This window comes from Peromyscus maniculatus, chromosome 4 (assembly GCF_049852395.1).
Source record: "Peromyscus maniculatus bairdii isolate BWxNUB_F1_BW_parent chromosome 4, HU_Pman_BW_mat_3.1, whole genome shotgun sequence".
NCBI lineage: Eukaryota > Metazoa > Chordata > Mammalia > Rodentia > Cricetidae > Peromyscus > Peromyscus maniculatus.
This window is the reverse complement of record NC_134855.1, coordinates 74,601,299-74,620,652: the sequence shown is the minus strand read 5'-3', so window position 1 is coordinate 74,620,652 and position 19,354 is coordinate 74,601,299.

Genomic DNA, 19,354 nt, shown 5'->3' with positions numbered 1-19,354 from the left:
TAAGTGGAAATCACTTATATATCACATCTTCAACTCTATCTATCACCAAGGTAATTAGAAATGTAGAAAGTCATACTGGTATTGAACATCCAGTATACATTACTCTGTCAGAATAACTGTCATCAGAGAATGTCTTCAGTATTTACATTTATCATCAATATTTACAACCTTGAGGAAAACACTAGATCTCATTCTTCTCTATGTCATTGGCCTTCAAATGGTGACCTGTGCCACATTTGAGAGCAGGAGATCTGGATCAAGAACAGAGAGGGGGAACAAGGAATAAGAGACCGTGATAAATGAAGACCACATGAGAATAGGAAGAAGCAAAGTGCTAGAGGTCCACAGAAATCCACAAAGTTACTGCCACAATAGACTACTGGCAATGGTCGAGAGACAGCCCAAACTGACCTACTCTGGTGACAGGATGGCCAAACACCCTAATTGTCATGCTAGAAACCTCTTCCAATGACTGAGGGAACCAGATGCAGAGATCCATGGCCAGGCCCCAGGTGAAGCTTCAGGAGTCCAATTGACGAGAAAGAGGAGGGTTTGTATGAGCGAGAATTGTTGAGACCAGGGTTGGAAAAAGCACAGGGACAAATAGCCAAACAAATGGAAACACATGAACTATGAACCAATAGCTGAGGAGCCCCCAACTGGATCAGGCCCTCTGGATAAGTGAGACAGTTGATTAGCTTGATCTGTTTGGGAGGCATCCAGGCAGTGGGACCAGGACCTGTCCTCAGTGCATGTGCTGGCTGTTTGGAACCTCAGGCTTATACAGGGACACTTGGCTCAGCCTGGAAGGAGGGGACTGTACTGAATCTACTAAGGTGAACTCAATCCTCAGGTGAGTCTTTGCCATGGAGGAGATGGGAATGAGGGGTGGGCTGGGGGAAGGTAGGGGAAGGGGCACAGGTGGGGGGAGAACAAGGGAATTCATGGCTGATATGTAAAATTAAATTAAATTATAAAATAAAATTTTTTAAAAAAACCTCATAAAATTGTGACAAGAAAGTAGTACTTTATGACAATTAAAAATATATTTCTTAGTAACTAAAACAGAAATGTCCTATCAGTTTAGCACATATCACACACATGGTCTTTACTTCTTATGCTAAATTCCCTTATTTTTCTAAATGTTATATTTACATTCTTCTAATAACCCATTCATTTATGAAAGCAATTGTTACCAACCACTTTAGGTCAGGTAAAATAGAGACATGAACAAATCAAGAACCAAGAATGGCTGTGTGCTTTGACCATTCAATAAAATATTTGCTTTTACCTTCCCTGCCCCCTTGGTTATGAGTAGAGTTGCTTAAATATATATATAGCAGTAAATAATAGACACATAACTATATTAGAAATTTCACACAACATTGGCTTTGAAGGAACATCAGACACGTGAGCTAAAGGAGAAAAGCCAGTTGAATCAATATGCCCTTAGATAACTATTTTACAAGCAATTAGGTTATGTTTAAACAGACAGCATTAGGAAAATACATGTCATCACTATGATGAGGGAACCCCTTCAGATTGTGTAAGTATAACATGGTCTCTACGTGCTGATATGTTTCTTTCTTAGTTATGCTGATGAGCAAATGGATATCTGGGAAAAAAATAAACTGACAATCATTTTTTTTTTGTGACACACAGCAATAATAGGTTTTTATTATTTTTTAAATGCAGATATTTCTAAAAACACCATACAAAGAAAAGCATTCTCAGAATTGAATGAATCTAAGACTTACATTGTCCATAAAATTAATTCATTCCATTTGATTCTAAATAGATATGGTACTTAAATATTATGTTGGTGGTGCTTGGAAAATCCATTAAAATATTAGATTGCCTGATCATCTGGGAGAGTAATGAAATTTTCTTAGGTTTTATTTTTGGAGTTGAATTTCTGAATATAGCTGTTATCAATTGTAGTCCTTAAAATACATAGGTCCCTCAGTCCATTAAAGTTGACATTGTGATCCCTTACATCTCCATATTTTTATATTATGATGAAGCAAATTTGACTTCCAAAGTGGTACCTAATAATTATTTTATTTCCAAATAAAAGCAACTTGAATATATCATCAATACCTTATCACTACCACAGAGGCATATGCCCAGGTATTCATGCCTGTCCATAAATATCAGTGCTGAAATATTATGAATAGCTGTCATTCTCAAACAGCATGAATAAAATGGATCACTGACCATTTATTTGTTGATTCACTCTTCTAAAATGAAGGATGGCTCTATAATTTCAGCATCTTTTAGAACTCACACATTAAGTGTTTTCATGAAAAGAATGCAATAAATTTGCACAAAGATCATCCAAAGTACTATTAGCTCATAAAAAGTCTGTGTGAGTCCCAATTTATAAATTCCATTCTCTGCCCCCACACTGAAGTTAACTCACATCTTAACTCATATATGCACAAAAATGAATGAACACTTTAATTAATTAAATAATAATATAACACAAAAATATTTAATTAATATGTTAGTAAGGCAATGCCAAGTAAAATGTAGTGAGTCCCTTCCAGATTTGTCTGCTAAAATGGGAACACTGAATTTGATACAAATTAGTTAGTTATTTAACTCAGAAGTATTGAAAATTTACTATATTTTGAGTTACAAGGACTATAAGAATAGACAAATAATTTAGCCCTCCTGTCATGAATGTGTATGTTCTAATAGGAGGTATTAATCAAATGTCCAAACTTCATGCACAGGGGTGCAAGCACACACACACAAGCACACACAGTTTTCATATAATAAGGCATTACCATTATTTGCTTATAATCACAAATAAATTAAACCCTGTTAATCCTTCTATATTCAACTTTATTTCTGCAATTTCTTCTTAACATGGTCCATGAATATTTTCATTTTGGAAATTTTGACTAGTAGCAGTGAAAGAAAGAAAACAGAATGAAACTCCTAAGGAGGATGTAAATGTGCCAAAATGGTAGTTTACTCAGACTGGCAACTTTGAAATACTGTGTGCTTAAAGTAGCTCATGAGAATAAACAGTCAGTGGTTAAAAAGTGGAAAAAAATACTAATATAAACTATCTAGACCAGCCCAAAATAAGTGACAGGAGTTTTCTCCCCACTTCCTGTCTCCAAATCTCACCTGCCATCACATAAATTTCAAGAGCAGGCAGTGGATTTGTGTGCTATGATACACTTGTGTAGCTGCCCAGTGTCTAGCAACACTGGGAACAGGGAAGAAGTGCAGAAGCCCACAGACATAGCTTCCTGTTTCAGCTTCCACCAAAACAGCCTATCCATTACTGTTTTAAATACTGGATGTAGACATTATGTGAATAAAGCATTCACTTTCTAGAATATGTTTAAACCACTCTTTTACAGCAATTGAGGTTTAACATCCAAATAACTGTCATTAACTTTCCTCTTATTTTTTTTAACAGATTCACATTTCTCTCTTCTTTCCTTAACAGATTTCAATTGCTAACCTTGAAAGCCAACCTCAAATCAACCTTGCATGAGAACTTTTCCTCTCTCTTTTCAGAGTCCTCTCTGCTTTCAACTAGGACACCATCAGAGGACATATCCCAAATTAAATTGAGGTATATTATTCAAGATCATAATTTCTAGAGCTGTCATTTAAAAAGTTTGATTTTTTTCTAAGAAAGAGAATAGGGATTCTATGAGCAAGGGGCATCAAGATCATGATGGGGAAACCTATGGAGACAACCAAACCAAACTAGTGGGAACTCATGAAATTTAGACCAACACCTGTGGAGCCTCCGTGGGACTGGACTAGGCCCTCTGCATAAGTGAGACAGTTGTGCAGCTTGAACCCTGGCAGAAGGTTCAGGATACATCCCTAGTGCATGAGCTGACTTTTTGGAGACCAATACCTATGGTGGGACAATTTGCACAGCCTTGATGCAGGAGGAGAGCCTTGAATCTGCCTCAACTGAATGTACCAGGCTCTGCTGACTCCCCATGGCAGGCCTTACCTTGTCAGAGGAGGGAATGGGGGTGGGCTGGGGGAGAAGGCTGGATAGGGGGAGGAGGGATAAAAGGGGCATCTGTGGTTGGCATTTAAAATGAATACAAAATTTCCTAATTACAAAAAAATGTAGCATAATAGCTTAAAAGATGACAACATTGGTCACTTTTCTCCATTGTACTTTTAAAACTTTGTATTATCAGTAGCAGAAAACAAAACAAAACTACAAGTAAAGAACTTCATACTGATTGTGTATTCCTCAGCTCCTGAAAAAGCATCCTATGCTTGCTCAAATATGGTTCACTTTTGTTGTTGTTGTTGTTTGTTTTTATCTTTTCTTCTCAATACATCTAGACTACAGTTTCCCCTCTCTGCACCCTTCCAATCCCCACTCACCTCTCCTCCCTACAAGACCTACTCGTCTTCCATTTCCCTTAAGAAAAGTGTAGCTCTCCCAGGAATATCAACTGAATATTGCGTAATAAGAAACAATAAGACTAGGCAAAACCTTTGTATCAAGGCTGTACAAAGCAACCCAATAGGAGGAAAAAGACTCTGAGCGCAGACCAAAGATTCAGAGATATCTTCACCCCTACTGTTAAGACTCCCACAAAAACACCAAGCTAACAACCATAGCATATTTGCAGAGCACCTAATACAGACCAGTGCAGGCTCCGTGATTGTCACTTCAGTTTCTGTGAGCCCCTGTGATTCCCGCTTAGCTGGTTCTGTGGGCCATATTCTACTGGTGTCCTCAACCCCTCTGGCTTCTACAATTCTTCCTTTCCCTCTTCAGATGCTAAGCTCCAAGGGGAAGGACTAGATGGAGATATCCAATTTGGGCTATCTCTCAGTCTAATGATTCCCTTTGGGTCTCTGCTGCTGCTCCCATCTGGTGTCAGAGGAAGCCTTTCTGATAACTATTCACTGATCTATGAGCATAGCATAGTATCTTTAGGAATCATTCTGTTGAACTTATCTATCCTGTGTCTCTGAGCTCTCCAGTCACCAGTCAGTTCCTGATCTTCCTAGCAGTGTCATGCATGGGCTTTCTCTGTGATACAGGCCTCAAATTAGACCAATTATTGGTTGGCCACTCCCAGGAGTTCTATGCCTTCATTGTCTCAGCTCATCTTGCAGGCAGGATAGACTGGAGGTTGAAGTTTCTGTGGTTAGGTTGGTGTCCCTGTCCCACCACTGGAAGCCTTACCTGGTTACAGGGCATGGCTTGCTCAGGATTTGTAAATTCCATTACTAGGAGTCCTTGTTAGGGTCATCCTCACAGAATCCTGGGAGGTGCTACTGCAATAGGTTTCCATATCTCCCCCCCAAAAGCCCTCCAATTCCTGCTGTCTTTCTCCATTCCTCCTCCGAACCACCTGATCTCTCCTGTTCCCATTCCCACCCGCCCCCAGTTCACCTGCTGAATCTATTCTATTTTCTCTTCCTATGGAGATTCATGCATCCTCCTTGAGTGCTTAGTGTTACCTAGCCTCTCTGGGTCTGTGAATTTTAGTATGATTATTCCTTACTTAACAACTAAGAAACAATGTAAGTGAGTACATACCATGGCTCGGTTATTAAAGGCTAGGCTCAAAACCAAAAATATGAATATAGTTCTCTTTAATCCTTAGTAATTAGCATTAGCTCAGAACATGTGAAACTTCACATTCCGCTTCTGCAGTAGATGACATATTTATATAGTCCAGAGTTAATTGTAAACTCTTAGTAATGAAAGCAGTATGGAATCTAACAGGATTTTGTGTCCTAAAGGTCTTTATCTGTATACATTATTATCTATTATAGGTACATGTAAGGATTTTTAATCCTGATATTTATGAACTTTCAAATCTGAGTTCAGTTGGATACTAAAAGCATTTTGATAAACGCCCCCAAATAGTATTAAAGGATTTTAAACTGGATCAATTCCAAAGAATTTTCTCCCTCTCTCATTTATATTTCCACAAACCATTACATCTCAGTCTTTGCCTGTATTAAGAGTGAAGTTTGAACACTCTAAGTACTTAGAAAATGAACATCAGTTACACAATGAGGAACGTCTATGTCTGAGCTGAATTACCTAATCAGCTAAACATTCTCTTAAAAATATTTATTTAATATTATGTACATATGAATACCTACATATATGTGCAACATATCCTTGTCTGGTAACTACAGACTCCAGAAAAGGGTTTCAATTGTATCCCATGGAACTGTAGTTACAGGTATTTGTGAGAGGTCACATGTGGATTCTGGGAATGGAACATGGGTCTAACAGAAGAGCAGCCCATGCTTTTAACCACATAGTTTTATCTATAGCCCAATTAAACATTGTTATAACTGAATTGTCTCTTATGAATATATGTCTCTCATCAGAACATTAGTGAAATGCTCAAAGCTGACAATTCATTGACAACATTGAACATGCTTGAAGTAGCATCCACATATTGCCTGAGACAGAATAAAAAATCTTCAGTGCTATTTTCTTTGAGGTAAATTATGCATATACTCCTTCATATTCTTTTATATTTAATCTTTGTACTTCATATTATGTAGTACAACCATACCCAATATTTAGACACTAAAACAATTATCTTACATAAATTAATAAAGCCATATCCTTGTATAACTGCCTCTGGTTGTAAAATAGAAAATGTAGATTTCATAATTACTACTTTAAGCCTGAGAATATTACTTTAAAACTGGAAAATTTACCATTTTTATTTTTTACAAAATATCCACAGATTCTTTTCTTTTGTCTTAAAACACACAGCTTTATGGTAGGCATATAGAGTGCACCAAAAATAGACTTACTTAAATAAATCAAATCCCAGTGAAGAAAAAACCCTACCTGGAAGGTGATAAATGTATGGCACCATTAATATATCATATGCTATTGATTACATATGAATCCTATGCAAGAAGAACAGGGTAAGATGAACTGTCATGGATTGTTGCATACACAAAGGTAACATGTATTTATTCAGAAACAGAATGTGTTCTATACATATATAAAGCTGATATACATGATATAATGTTTCCTCATACATAACACATTTACTAAGAGGCAAATACATCTCTTGTCTACAGCTTACAGATGAGAAGAGTAGGATGGGAGAGTAAAAATATGTTTGTTTTATGTCAGGCAAGCTATGTATGGTAATACCAGGACTCTTCTCGGGATATAGCTGGCCTAACAGTAAGTACTACACTCCACTGTTCTTTGAAGTACCCATATTGTTTTTAATTCAATATTAACTACATGAGCTTTTCAATGAACATAGTTCTGATGGCTGAAAGAAAACAAGAGAGAATTTTGTAGTTGTTTTCTGTTTTCTCACTGTGCTATCTGCCATTTTTCCCAGGTAATGTCTTCCTGAAATTGAGGTGCATTATGGCTAATTGTGGCATGTATACATGAGAGAGATAAAGAGCAATTTGGATAAGTAGTTATTTGCATTTATCTTTTGGAAAATTATATCAGTGGTCTTCACACAATTTCTGTCACATCATTACTCTGAGACCACTTTTTCATATACAGCGTTTGCTCGAAACAAATTACACATTATGAGTCACAGAGAAGGGCAAATATAAATCCAGGAGAATCTCTTCATCTGTTAAATGATGAGATCTCCCGTTGCTATGGCTAAGTGACTCACAAAAGCTGTGGGAGATTTGCATAACCACAGAAATTGTTTCTAATGTTATACACAGGTGAAAAACGAAATGTTCTCCAGGGGAAAAGATCGAAAGAATCATGTTTTTATATGGGCAAAGAATGAAGCTGCTTTCTTTAACTCTTCATTCATTTATGTCAGCTAAGGAAAGGAAGAAAATCTGTTAGTCTTTATCAAAAAGCTACATCATCAAATTTTGGACTTTTTGTTTGGTTAACCAATTATTAAATAGGTGAAGCAGGCTATGGTCTGACATTCAATGCCAAAAGCTTTAAAATGTTGTCTGATACCACTTATTACTGATGATGAACGAGGGATAATTTCATCTGACCATACTAGTTAAAAAGATGAGAAATTCAGCTTCACAACTTGACAATGAGGCAAAGCCCAAGAGCGTGAGATCCTAGCGGAAGCGACTGAAGTTTACTGACAGGTCATGTTATATTAATTCACAGCTACTCAGGCATCTGAGAAGAAAACTATAAGAAATGTCAGTGCCATTGTCATCTGAATTTAAATACATTAAAATGTTTCCATGAGCCAGGCGGTGATGGCACAGGCCTTTAATCCCACCACTTGGGAGGCAGAGGCAGGTGGATCTCTGTGAGTTCGAGGTCAGACTAGTCTCCAAAGCAAGTTCCAGGAAAGGCACAAAATTACACAGAGAAACCCTGTCTCGAAAAACCAAAAAAAAAAAATAATAATAATAATGTTTCCATGATAGTAGAACATAGACCATTGGAGATGAACAACTCTTTTAAAAAATACTCTATGTCATAGTTGTAATATTTAAAATTATAACCTTATACCATGAATGAGATATAGCACATTAATAGAATGCATGCTAGTGACCCAAGAGATTTTTTTAAATTAGTTTTTCTCATTATAAAGATATTGCAAAGGAGCACTTTGATGGAGTGATTAAAGAAATCTGGATCTCCATATTTTATCTTCTAAACCCATTGTCACCGCTTTTAATCACAAAGTCATTGTCTGTTTAACAGGAATCTCAAAGTAAATTGTAATTGTGGAACTTATTCAGAACCATGGAAAGGTTGTATTATTTTAAATGGATTATACAAATTTCAAATGATAACCGAATATGGTTCTGCCTTTACTTGTATGTATCACATGTTTTCTCTAGGGAAGCAATAACTCCAAGGAGTTTGCTACAGAGACCATATCTTTGAGCTCTAATCTAAACCTTTGGAATTAGAAACTTGCATGGGTCATGGGATTTTGTGATATATAGTGTTGGGGCTGATGCACAGAAAGTTTGAAAACTACTGAGAAAGAGGAAAAACTATTTCAAAGAGAAAAAATGGTGTCACAGTTCTAATTATACTACTAAATAATTGTTATGTGAATAAGTTTCTTTTTTTCCTATGATTCATAGTCGTCATTTGCAACCTCTTTTAACTCCTCTATAGACTTCTATGACTTTATAATTAGATGAAATATAGGGAAATGCTTCAGAAATCACCAAGCCCCAAAACAATGGTGCTCAAGTGTGTGTTATTTTATCGTTCAAAGGACATTTCATCATGTCTGAGTATATTTTTAGTGGTCACCATGGGAGGAGGAGGTTCCTACTTATATCTAGCTGGAAGAGAGCAGAGATTGTACTGAAACCCTGTACTTAGCAGAATAGTTCCACACAATGGAGTACAGCTTAATTCAAGTATCAGTAACATTAAAGTTAGGAAACTGAAAGAAGTCAAGGTACTCATTAAAACAATAGTCTTATGATCTACTTTTCGTCACTTTCATTTCATTTACATGTGCTATGTCGATAATGTTTGAATACCAACAATGATAATTTACATGCATTTGAACTATTCAGTATGGGTAAGGAGGTAGGTGAAAAGTTTTCTTTCTTTTTCATCTTTGCAAGGCATTTCTATAACACTAACATGTTTAAACTGTTTATTCCCCTCACATCATAAAAGAAATTAATTTGAGGATCTTGCTACATTTTAGTTCAAAGAATATTTTTGCTCCTCTATCTTGCTTATTATAAATCTCTGGCTCAAGCAAACCAAATAATAACAGAAGTAGAAAGCAATCCCATTGCCACACTTTCTTTCCTCAGACCACTAGCTAGCTAGCTACAGCATCACATAATCAAGTTTACCATGTGTTCAAAACAAGTCAGGGAAATTAAAGTAGTAAGGAAAAGACACATTTTATCAGGATCTTTGCAGATTAAATTGAAAGAGTAATTGATTTTTCCCTTCCCACACTTTCCAGCCCACTCTTGGATGACAAACCCCATATGGTGATGACAATGAAAATGGATCATCTAAAGATATCTTACCACCATACTGCTTACAACCCTCAGGAAAGACTGAAAAGGCAGTAGAGCTGTATCCCACACAATACAAGAAAAGGTTTGATGAATGATGTCTAGAAGATAACTAAAATAGATTATATACTTAGGTTTTCTTCCAAGTTTGCTACAGTGATTTCATTCTCAATCACAGGCCATCATATCCACATCACTGATGCTGTAGAGATACCTAGTGCATTCAATATTATACTCACCTCCAAAGGGCAGCAAATTAGAAAATAACAAACAGCAAGTAAGTTCTAGATAGACATTAGAAAAGTGTTAAAAGACAAGTGTAGCTGAAATTTTCTTATAATTACATCTACAAACAACAGCCCCAATCCATGCTTGAGCACATAGTTCTAATTAAACTCTTTGGGGCACATACAGGAAGAAGACATGAAAGCAGGAGGGGAACCACATTCAGAAGAAGTATACAAGTAGGAAAGGGAGGCAGGGCCTCCTAAAGGAAGGGACAGGAGTGAAATGGCTAAATTAATTAAAGAAATAAGTGAAATTGCCAAAAAATTAAATGGGATAATGTAATACATACATGTCACTGTCAAAATGTAACCACAAAATATTCTTGTTGGATTTTTTTCCTTCATAATAAAAGAGATGGTTTTGCTCAGTATGTGACTTCCTACACTCTATGGATTCCGGGAAATATAAGCATATCATAATGCTAGAAGAAACTAGTGAGATCATTCTTTAAAACTTATTCTCAGTAGTTGTAGTGATGACGTACAAATTAACACAGTTCATAGTGGAACTTAGAGACTGAGGAAATATACTAGTCTATGGGCAGCATAACTACCCTATTGAATATGGGGAAAACTGGAATGGTCTTGGCTTGAGCAGCTGACCGACATTTAACAAATGGAAGTAATCGATGATCCACTGTCATGGGAGGTACCCTCCCCTGTCTCTCTCTCTCTCTCTCTCTCTCTCTCTCTCTCTCTCTCTCTCTCACACACACACACACACACACACACACACACACACACACACACACACAAAGTTTCCAAGGGAGAAAAATAACTTCCCTTCAAAAATATCCATTCCTATATTCCCAGAAACTGTGAAATACTTATGTGACAAAACAGCTTTTATAGATATGATAAATTGGAAGATTTTAGATGGGGACCTTCCTATAGATCAACTAGATGGGCTTGATGTAATCATAAAGAGGGAATTACTCATGCAAGCAGATGATGAAACCTCAGAAAATGTCCTTTTTCTAGCTTAAAGAATGGGAGAAAATTGGCCACCAACCAAAGGAGTTAGTTAACTTCTAAAACCTGGAGAAAAATAGAAAGACATAATGTCTTGCAGATTTCAAAGAATAAGAATTCATGATCTTCCAAGGTGGTTATTATATAGACATCCTTAATGAGTATTTGGCAACAAAGGACAGTCCTTGACTACAATGTGCAGAATTATGAAAAAAATCACAAAGACTTGTCTCCAAATAGAGGAAGGAGGACTTTACTTAGGGAATGTCAGAGAACATTTGGTTCTAAATTTGGGGGAAATTCAAATTGTTTGATAGTTTCTGAGAAGACATTAGTGAAGGGCTTCATTATCAGTTCACCTGAGGGAATGAAGAACCTCCAGATGAAAAAACAATCCATGTTAAAGTAACAACAAAAAGATTTGTGACTCCAAATAAAATAAGTATCACTTTAAGTGGAATGGTCTGCATCCAGGTATGCAAGAGCTTGGGAACCAAGCTTCTAGACTTAAAAAATTGGTACCCAGCAATCTAGTCTCTCTTCTCAAAAACAGTACTCCATGGAAGTGGAAAGAAAAATTTCTGCAACCTGCATCACCTAGTGGGTGATGCTTCCTTTTTTATATGCAAAGAACTCAGTTCCAGTACACAGAGGATTAAGTCAGCAGATCCAATATTAGAATGAACTCCAATACCTCTTAAAAATAAAGTTGTTGAAAATTGTACATATACACATTAATCATGTGAGCACTGTCCACTTGAAGAGTCAGGATCTCAAAACAAGCGCTCACAAGTAACTGAGGAGCCAATGGACCCACTGGAGTCTAGCAGGCTTAGTAGCATCTGCCTGAGCTAGACCCCCCCCCATAGAAGAAGGGAGGCTCCAAAAGATCAAAAGAAATGGTTGATAACCAACAATAAACAGAAGAGTGAAGTTGGTAACTAGAAAACAGGTAAAAATTACCTGTTTTACAACTTTAATAGGATGCTAGATTCTCTCTCCAGGATACAATAAGCACAATTCACCAGCAATAAACATAGCAAAGGTGACCTGTTGTTGAGATTCTCCTACCCTTCCTCTGAATCTTTTGAATGCTGTATTTTACTTCTGTGATGTATAGTTTTAATTATCAACTTGACACATTCTAGAATCACCTGGGAGGGAGTCTCAGTAACCGATTGCCTCTCTCAGCTTGGCATTTGGGTATGTCTTATGGGGGACATTTTATCTGCCATGTTAACTGAGATGAGAAAGTTCACCCACGGTGGGCTGCACTATTCTCTGGCAGGGAATGGAGGGATCTATAAGACTGGAGCAAGTGAGCTGAGCCCCCAGAATGCACCAGTTCACTGCTCTCTGCTCTAGACAGCAGATGTTGTGTGATCAGTTTGCTCACAGCTCTGACTTGGTTTAAGGAGGAGGCTAAAAACATAGAAAAACAATGGAGGGATAAAGGAATACAAGTTTGCCAGGATCAGCTTATGGGCGAAGGCCAATATGCTTCAGCACAAACACAATGTTTATACGATGTCCAAACCCTAATTTTATGTCGAACGGCAGCCTTGAATGCATGGGACAAAGTTGAGGAACCAGGAAAAAAATCTGAGTCATTTACAAAGGTGAAGCAAGGCCCAAAAGAGTCTTTTACAGATTTTTTACAAAGACTAGCTTCAGCAGTAAAGAGAATGGTCTCGGATTCAGAAGCTGGTAAGGCAATAATTGAATCTTTGGCCTTTGAGAATGCGAATGCAGCATGCAAAAGAATAATCAGGCCATTAAGGGCAAGATCTGCACCTATGGAAGATTGGATTAGAGAAACAATTAATGTTGAAGCTGATGAGCATGATGATACATGGGTAGGAGAAGTAATTTCAAAAGGTTTGAGGAGTGTTAGATGTTTTGGATGTGGAAAGCAAGGACATTTGAAAAGGGACTGTAGACAGGTCATCCCAGAAACAATGTTTCTTCAAGGAACAATGGCAACAGAATGCCCCTTCCCTCTGGAGTATGCAGAAGGTGTGGTAAGGGAAAACACTAGACCAACGAATGTAGATCAACAAAGGACAGACAGGGTAATCCTTTGCCTCAGTCTTTGGGAAACTCCCAGAGGGGCCTCAGGCAGGCCCCCAGTGCAAATCCAGTTCAAACCTTTCCTGCAGCCATAGAGGAAATGCCTGCTCTGGAGAGCGATTAAATAACCAAATGCCTATTGGAATAAATCATGCTGGTCAGGATGATGAAACAGAGAGAATAGAAAATTCAGGAGAAAACATAAAGAAAATTTTTTGGCAAACTTCTATTAATGAACAAAGACCAAAATTAACGATAAAAATAAATGGTGTTTTGTTGTCTGGTCTGGTAGACACAGGTGCGGACGTTACCATAATTGCACCAGAATTTTGGCATCCAACTTGGCCTCTTCAGGAGGTAAACGTTCAACTGTTAGGAATTGGGACATTATCTCAGGTGAAACAGAGTGCAAGATGGCTCGAATGTATAGGTCCAGAAGGACAGAGAGGAAAATTAAAACCATATGTGGCTAACATAACTATGAACCTGTGGGGTCGAGACTTGTTGCAACAATGGAATACTCAGATTAACATCCCTCCAATCTCAGAAACAAATCATAAACTAGCACATGTTACTGAGAGAAATATTAGAAGATATTGTTCTAATGAGTGGTCACCAGCCATCCATATTATACAAGAACAGGGCACAATAACTGATGATCTTCCAAAGACACCAACAGCTCTACCTTTAAAATGGTTAACAGACAAGCCTGTATGGGTCCAACAATGGCCTTTAACAACAGAGAAACTCCAGGCTTTAGAAGAGCTGGTAGAAGAACAGTTAAATGCTCAGCATATTGAAGAATCAACCAGCCCTTGGAATTCTCCTGTATTTGTTATTAAAAAGAAATCTGGTAAATGGAGAATGGTAACAGACCTTAGAGCAATTAACAATATAATTCAGCCAATGGGCTCTCTACAATCTGGGATGCCTTTGCCTACTCTGTTACCAAAAGGATGGCCTCTCATAGTTATTGATTTAAAAGACTGTTTCTTTTCAATACCATTACAAGAAAAAGACAAAGAAAGATTTGCTTTTACAGTGCCTACTTATAATAATTCTCAACCGGTTAAAAGATTTCAATGGAGGGTCCTCCCTCAGGGAATGTTGAATAGCCCAACTCTGTGCCAATATTTTGTACAACAGCCATTGGAAGTGATATGTAAAAAATTTCCTAAATCTATAATTTATCATTATATGGACGATATTTTACTAGCTGACTCAAATGCAGATACTTTAGAAATAATATTTGAAGAAGTAAAGAAAATTTTGCCTTGCTGGGGATTACAAATTGCTCCTGAAAAGATACAAAGAGGAGATTCTATTAATTATTTAGGATATAAAATAGAGCTACAAAAAATTAGACCCCAAAAGGTGCAAATTCAGAGAGATAGACTACAGACTCTTAATGACTTTCAAAGATTATTTGGAGATATTTCTCATCTACGAACTATTGTTGGGGTAAAAAATGATGAACTGACTAATTTGTTCAGAACCTTAGAAGGTGACAAGGACTTAAATAGTCCAAGAGAATTATCACCTGAAGCTGAGAAAGAATTGGCCTTGGTAGAAAAGAAAGTGCATGAAGGACACGTGGATCGTATTGATCCAAAGCTGGATTGCATTTTGGTTATTTTACCTTCTAGGCGTTCTCCTACTGGAATATTAATGCAGAGGGAAGATATTATATTGGAATGGATATTTTTACCAAATAAACCAAATAAAAAATTAAAAACTTATGTGGAAAAAAATCTCTGACTTGATTTACAAAGGAAAACTGAGACTTCGTCAATTAGCAGGCATAGACCCAGCAGAAATTGTCGTACCATTAACTAAGGAGGACATTGAAAAATTATGGACAGAAAGTGAACCTTGGCAAAGAGCTTGCAGTAATTTTTTGGGAGAAATTAACAGCAAATATCCCAAAAGCAATAGAATTGATCTTATAAAGAGAGCTGATTGGATCTTGCCTCGAACTGTACGGCAAAAACCCATATCTGGAGTTCGTACATTTTATACAGATGCCAACAAAGAAGGAAAAGCAGGTTACAAATCAGAAAATTTAAGTAAAGTGGTTCAAAGTCCGTATAATTCAGTTCAAAAATCAGAATTGTATGCTATTCTGTTGGTATTAATGGATTTTTCAGAACCTCTCAACATAGTAACTGACTCTCAGTATGCTGAAAGAGTGGTGTTACATATTGAGACTGCAGAATTTATCCCTGATGCTTCAGAATTAACTTCACTATTTATTCAATTACAAGATACAATCAGGAAAAGGAATCATCCTTTATATATAACTCACATTCGATCCCATACTGGTCTGCCAGGCCCTCTAGCACAAGGCAATGATGAGATTGATAAATTATTGATAGGAAATGTGCCGGAGGCCTCAGAATTTCATAAAAAACATCATGTCAATAGTAAAGGTTTAAAAAAGGATTTTTCCATAACCTGGCAACAAGCCAAAGAAATAGTAAAGAAATGTCCTACTTGTTCCTTCTACAATCAGACGCCATTACCGCAGGATGTAACCCAAAGGGTACTCAGAGTAATGAAATCTGGCAGATGGACGTGTTTCACTTTGCAGAATTTGGAAAATTGAAATATGTACACCACACTATCGATACTTATTCAGGATTTCAATGGGCAACTGCTTTGAGTTCTGAAAAAGCTGATTCTGTAATCACTCATTTGCTAGAAGTTATGGCCATCATGGGTATACCTGCACAAATCAAAACTGACAATGCTCCATCATATGTCTCTGTTAAAATGAAACAGTTTTTTTGCTTATTACAATATAAAGCATATTACAGGTATACCACATAATCCTACAGGTCAAGCAGTTATAGAAAGATCAAACAGAACTCTAAAGGATATGCTAAATAAACAGAAATGGGTAACAAAAACCCCCAGAAATAGACTGCATAATGCTCTTCTAACTTTGAATTTTCTGAATGCCAATGAGAAAGGAACAACAGCTGCAGAGAGACATTGGATAATAGAAAAAACTACAGAATTAAATCAGCCTATATACTTTAAGGATGTTGCTGACCTCAGAATGGAAACCAGGGTATGTATTACATTGGGGACGAGGTTTTGCTTTTGTTTCTACAGGAGAAGATAAGCTGTGGGTACCATCAAAATTGATAAAGGTTCGGTTTGAACAAGAGAGACCTCTTAATTAGAGGAGGTGATAGTTCATCAACCAGCATGAACATCCAATTTAAACTAACTGGTATCAATAACACATGCCTTTTCATTTAATTAGATAATAACTTGTCAAAAGGAAACATCCCCAAAATTAGTCTTGGGGAAAGGTTTTTGTTTTTGTCTTTTAGGAGAATGAAGTTTAAGGAATCTGAAGAACACTGGACAAATGAGACAACTGAAGAAAAGGGACAAATCATCTATCCCAAGAAACAGAGTGAAACGGTGTATGGGTATATATTATCTAAAAAATTTTTATATCTTCCTAAATGTTTGTTTCTGCTTTTCTCTAAAGATTTAACACTATTGGTTTTCTAATAGCCCCAGTTCAATTAAAATTTAAAGCTGACTTTGGAGTTGGAGAATGGCTCTCTCCTTCTTTAAAATCAAGCATGTTGTTAAAAGGAAAATGCAAACTCCCTGTATCATGCCAGAATAAAAGAGCCATCTTCTGCTATGGTACAGGACAAAAGCAAAATTAATTAAGTGACTATTCTATTACTAATCTCAACTCTTTTGATTCTATTCTGATTCTTTAAACTTTTCTTAAAGTATAAATTTTATATCAAAATTTACAAGATTAATATATATATATACATTTTAAACTTTGTTAAGATATGAATGGTCACATAGAGTACTAACTAATTCTAGAAAAAAGGCTAGCTGCATATATATGTTTTTGTGTTCGAGTCTCTTATCAGTTTTCTGCAGGAAATCACGGCCAGGCCTAACATCAACTGAAGTCTCCAGAAAGAAGATGGGGCCCCACAACAACAACAATTCCACGTGGACAATAATAATATCATTAAGCTGACAAACATCATCCACAGATCAGCTTTGAACTACAAGGATAAAGAAAACTTCACCCATACCCAGCAGGAAGCAATTTTAAGAATACGACGCCCACATTCCCAAAGAGGTGGTGTGGGGCGGGTGGTTTTTTGGTCTTTTTAATGGGTTTTGGGTCTGGGATAATTTTCAGTGTTTGGGGGGTTGTTACAAGTTATTAGGTTGGTTACAAGGGTTAGGAAAAAGGCTAAGCAAAGGAGATTAGATTTAAGATTCTTGTTTAAAAAAAAAGAAAAAGAAAGAAAAGAAAAAGACAATTACTAATTTTAAATACTTTACATTGGATTGGATTGTTTTATATTGTATACAAATTTGAAACTGATATTGTTAGAAAATGCTATATGTATATTTCTAATTGTATTTATACCATTCATTTAACAATGTAATGCAAATTTCTGATCCTTGAATGTTATTATTATCAACTATTAGGATATAAAGAAATGAAAGCTAGTAGTTAGACATTATCATAGAACTTGTAGTCATATTAGATATGTTTTAAAAATTGAGCAGAGATGTTTTAGACAGGTCATCTTCAAACCCTTCAGAGATCTACAGAATATGGCATTTAAAATGTTTTAATAACTTAGAAAATTTTTCTTTTTTGAGACATGTCAGCTCCTGGCAGTACCAATCTACTTTAGAGAAAATATGGGCATTGAAGAAACTGCATATGGAGTCAACTTTCATTTTGGCAAAAGTTAGCCACTGGACAACAAAGTATCCTCGAATCAACAGGACAAAATGGACAGACAGATCACGAAACAAGGGACTACTGATTCTTGCCAAAACAAGTGTGGTTATGGCTTTATCAAAAGGCATCTTCTGAGGCCAGGACAATATGGCCCCATCCCTGAAGTGGCCTTCGCATCTGGAAAAGGTTCAGTGCCCTTTTCTTCGAAGGCAGCTTAACAGGCAGAGGGCCGATGGATTCTGTTGTACAATGGAACAGCAGCTGAAAGCTCATGCCTCTCAAAAGTAGACTGGCATTTAATAGAGGGATGTGGAGAAGAAGGGGATGCTGAGATGAAGCCATATATATACAGCCAAGAAGAATGGACAGCTGAATTTAAAAACTGTCAACAATTTCCAGAATTTAAAATCCTGAATCATGACAGGACACTAGTGGAATTCAGGTGTTTCTGGTACGTGGACTGCTCTCACCCAATGTGAGGTTGAACTGTTGACCTTGTGTACATCCTACATCACAAATGAGTCTGTCAGATACACTAAGCCTATAGGCTGAAGATGATGCCCCAACACTTCAGAGAAACCTCAGGTGACTGCCCAGGCAGCTGGCTGTTTCTGTCAACTCACAAATTTTTTGGAAGTTGCTTGCATGCACTTCCTGTTTTTATTTTTGTTAGCTAATATTATTCCCTTCTTGGGTCTCTGAGGGAGTTGAAGATTAGTTAGTTATGGTTGAAGATTAGTTAGTTATAGTTAAAAATTAATTAGGATAGAAAGTACATTAGATACATCTTGGAATTACCAAAATAGGATAGATAATGGAATTATTTTCTCTGATTTGTCAAATACCTGTTTAGGTATTTATTACTTGTATATATTGTATATAGTTATTGTACTTTTGTATATAGTTTTTCTTTTGTTAGTTATAACCTTTTGCTTTTTTTTTCTTTTTATTAAAATAGAAAAGGGGAAATGTGGTGGTAATCTAATTGTACTGAAATATTATTTTGATTGTATGTTAATAAATAAAGTTGTCCGGGGGTCAGAGCTATTAGAGCCATAGCAAGAGTGTGGCGGTGGTGGCACACGCCTTTAATCCCATAGATATCTGTGTGTTCAGGGATATAGCCAGCATTGGAGACATATGACTTTAAGACCTAGGGGGCTGTACATTCAGACAGTGACGAGGCAGTCACATGTTTGGGTTTACAACCAATGAGAAGGCAGAACAACATACTATAAAAAAAACGAACAAACAGGAAGTAGGTCTTTTTCGCGAAGCTGGGACAGCAGGAGGAAGGGTGAGATTT